Source organism: Bubalus bubalis, chromosome 12 (assembly GCF_019923935.1).
Source record: "Bubalus bubalis isolate 160015118507 breed Murrah chromosome 12, NDDB_SH_1, whole genome shotgun sequence".
In the NCBI taxonomy this organism is placed as follows: domain Eukaryota; kingdom Metazoa; phylum Chordata; class Mammalia; order Artiodactyla; family Bovidae; genus Bubalus; species Bubalus bubalis.
Genome location: NC_059168.1, coordinates 90,017,569 through 90,021,759, shown reverse-complemented (window position 1 = coordinate 90,021,759; position 4,191 = coordinate 90,017,569). Strand labels below are relative to the sequence as shown.

Genomic DNA, 4,191 nt, shown 5'->3' with positions numbered 1-4,191 from the left:
GACAACAAAATGTTCTTCTCAATTCACCAGAGGCTCTTTCTGTCATTCTCCAAGTGGACATAATCTGTCCCTCAACCCATGAAGCAATTTAACCACACCTCACCTGTGTCACCTTTCTTGTGTGCCTTTGTGATATTAATATTATAAAATAGACTCCTGTATTTTCTCCTCTTCTATAAAACCAGGTATCTTTGAGCTTTCTCTCTCTACTTCATGAGAGTATTTTTTGCCATAATTTTGTTCTATTTCTTTTGGTATCCTAGAAACTACATTAACACATGATATTTTTTAAATAGCATGTGCTCAATTAAACTTGTTCAACATAAATGATAAATTAGCAAAAGCAAGATATAAATACATTTCAAAGATGTGTTTGTTGTTACCTGGAATTCTTGCATCACAGGAGTTGTTTTTTTTGTTTTTGTTTTTGTTTTTTTTAACGTTTTCAACTTTAGCAATTGCTCCTCCAACCTTTGGAACCGATGGCATGTAGAGAAGCTGAATTATGTTGCCTGGATATTGGTGGCTTCTCTAACAGAAATATATATATAAAATACTGAAGAGAACTACTGGGATTTGTCCCACATGAACCATTTTGATTCCAGCTTAGGTAAGGGAGAAGGCTGTAGCAGGAGCAAAAATGTGTTTTGATATTTATTTAATTTCAGCCCAGCATATTTACACTAATTAAAGCTGTGCCTTGCAGGCAGATGTTCAAATCAGCTGGGAACACAGGAGGCAAACATAAGATTCCTGGAGCTCCCTGTGGTTTTGGCTGGACTGGCAGAGTCTTCGACACAGGCAGATTTTATGTGAGGTATGGAGGCCTCTTTGGCCATTGAATTTCAGGATGGAATCTGAGCTGCTGCTCCTAGCACTCCTTAGAGTCTAGATTTCTCACTGTTGTTTTCATTTTGTTCAATCTTATTCCAAAGTTTGCCCTGCTCCCTGTCTGTTCCCTGAGCCCACTCCGTACCACTGCTCAGATCCAGGTTTTCTTCTCCGGTGACCCAGTGGATGCTCTCTCCGCATGGAACAAGGTCAGTGTGTTATGCACTCCAGTTTGTTGAAATTGTGACTCTTACTTTGTAAACTGTGAGCCTGGTGGAGTTCTTTTATAATTTTCCTAACCTCAGTATTCATACTGTTCATGGGGATCTCGAAGCAAGAATAAGGAAGTGGTTTGTCATTCCCTTGTCCAGTGGACCATGTTTTGACAGAACTCTCCACCATGACCCATCCGTCTTGGGTGGCCCTACATGGCATGGCTCATGGTTTCATTGAGCACAATAAAGGACAGAAATGGTATGGACCTAACAGAAGCAGAAGATATTAAGAAGAGGTAGCAACAATACACAGATGAACTATATCAAAAAGATCTTCATGACCCAGATAATCACGATGATGTGATCACTCACCTAAAGCCAGATATCTTGGAATGTGAAGTCAACTGGGCCTTAGGAAGCATCACTACAACAAAGCTAGTGGAGGTGATGGAATTCCAGTTGAGCTATTCCAAATCCTAAAAGATGATGCTCTGAAAGTGCTGCACTCTATATGCCAGCAAATTTGGAAAACTCAGCAGTGGCCACAGGACTGGAAAAGGTCTGTTTTCATTCCAATCCCAAAGAAAGGCAATGCCAAAGAATGCTCAAACTACCGCACAATTGTACTCATCTCACATGTTAGTAATAACATCCTCCCCAGGATGTCAATAGTATATATGGTCAGATTATTTTTAACTTAAAATTCTCAGCATAGTTTTTACCCTGGAATCCGAATGAAGAGACTCTATAATGTCTTAGTGTCTTGAACTCAAGTGTCTTAAGACATTTTAAATGTGTTGTGTGTTCTTACTGCTTTCTTTGTCCTCTGTCCATATTCCCTACCATGAATGGTGCCACCATGGGAAAAGAAACCAAGCAATCATCACATGCTCCTGCCCTGTATCTCCCTGCCATATCCAATCAGATATGATATCCCATATATTTTACTTTCTTCATTTCTTTCAAATCAAAATGCATCTTTTCTGGTTAAAAAGGAAAAGAATATTTGAATGTATTATTTCATTACAAACTTATACATATTCCTTATCAAATACTAGAGAGTGTATAAAATAATGCAGAAATGATCTCAGCTCTCCCCTGCAACAACTCGGATCCCAGAGTTAACCCCAAGAGTGCTATGTTTTTCTATACAAGTTTATTGTAATGCAAAGTGGCCACAGGACTTGAAAAGGTCAGTTTCCATTCCAATCCCAAAGAAAGGCAATGTCAAAGAATGTTCAGACTACCACACAATTGCACTCATCTCATACACTAGCAAAGTAATGCTCAAAATTCTCCAAGCCAGACTTCAAGAGTACATGAACCATGAACTTCCAGATATTCAAGCTGGATTTAGGAAAGGCAGAGTATCCAGAGATCAAATTGCCAACATCTGCTGGATCATTGAAAAAACAAGAGTGTTCAAGAAAAACATCTACTTCTGCTTTATTAACAGAATTTAATAAAAAAAAATAATTTATTTATTATTATTAATAAATAAAAATAAATTTTTATTTATTAAGTCAAAGTCAAAAAGCCTTTGACTGTGTAGATGACAACAAACTGGAAAATTCTGAAAGAGTTGGGAATAGCAGACCACCTGACCTGCCTCCTGAGAAATCTGTATGCAGGTCAAGAAGCAACAGTTAGAACTGGACATGGAAAAACTGGTTCCAAATAGGGAAAGAAGCAAGTCAAGGCTGTATATTGTCACCCTGCTTACTTAACTTATATGCAGACTACATCATGAGAAACTCTGGGCTGGATGAAGCACAAGCTGGAATCAAGATTGTCAGGAGAAATACCAATAACCTCAGATATGCAGATGACACCACCCTTATGACAGAAAGTGAAGAACTAGATAGCCTCTTGATGAAAGTGAAAGAGGAGGGTGAAAAAGTTGGCTTAAGGCTCAACATTCAGAAAACTAAGATCATGGCAAACAGTACCAACACTTCACAGCAAATAGATGGGGAAACAATGGAAACAGTGAGAGACTTTATCTTCTGGGGCTCTGCAGATGGTGCCTACAGCCATGAAATTGAAAGATGCTTGCTCCTTGGAAGAAAAGTTATGACCAATCTAGACAGCATATTAAAAAGCAGAGACATTACTTTGCCAACAAAGGTCCATCTAATCAAGGCTATGGTTTTTCCAGTAGTCATGTATGGATGTGAGAATTAGACTATAAAGAAAGCTGAGTGTTGAAGAACTGATACTTTTGAACTGTGGTGTTGGAAAAGATTCTTGAGAGCCCCTTGGACTGTAAGGCTGGAAATCAGTCCTGAATATTCATTGGAAGGACTGATGCTGAAGCTGAAACTCCAATACTTTGGCCAACTGATGAAAAGAATTAACCCACTGGAAAAGACCCTGATGTTGGGAAATATTGAAGGCGGGAGGAGAAGGAGATGAACGAGGATGAGATGGTTGGATGGCATCACTGACTTGATGAACATGAGTTTGAGTAAGCTCCGGGAGTTGGTGATGGACAGGGAAGCCTAGTGTGCTGCAGTCCATTGGGTTGCACAGAGTCAGACACGACTGAGTGGCTGAACTGAACTGAAACCTCAGTTTATTCCTCTGTACAATGAGAATGCTCAGTCGCTCAGTCATGTTTAACTCTTCACGATCCCATGGACTGTAACCCATGAGGCTCCTCTGTCCACGGGATTTTTCGGGCAAGAATACTGTAATGGGTTTCCATTTCCTCCTCCAAGGGATCTTCCTGATTAGGGGATTGAACCCCTGTCTCCTTCATTGGCAGGCAGAATCTTTACCACTGAGCCACCTGGAAAGCCCATACAATGAGAAGAGATGATCTTATTATAAGGTTTGTGCATATTGAATGAAGTAATGTACATAAAATTTCCAGCATAAAGTAAGTGATCAATGTGTATAAATCCTGGCTCTCAGCCATGACCACCCCAGTTAACACAACTCCAGGTGGAAACGTCTAGTTTCCACTAGACACTGAAACTGCTAGTAGTTCAGTGTCTGCCAGAGACTGCTAGCAATCCAGTGTCTGAAGAAAACTGCCCATATTGCAGTCTCAGCCTGAAACTACTAGGAATCTCAGGTCTGTTCCATTGCCCTCAGTAGCCTTCTGTCTGCTGTTGAGACCTTAAGACATATATAGAAGTTT

The 4,191-nt window shown here is 39.9% G+C and overlaps 1 long non-coding RNA gene across 1 annotated transcript; it reads left to right on the top strand.

Annotated features, from left to right (window-relative positions):
* The first annotated feature begins 459 nt into the window (after positions 1–459).
* On the top strand, positions 460–1,042 carry LOC123328730. The gene is made up of 3 exons (XR_006543758.2): positions 460–610; positions 707–817; positions 936–1,042. It is a non-coding gene; the product is annotated as an uncharacterized LOC123328730 (long non-coding RNA).
* The last annotated feature ends 3,149 nt before the right edge of the window (positions 1,043–4,191 follow it).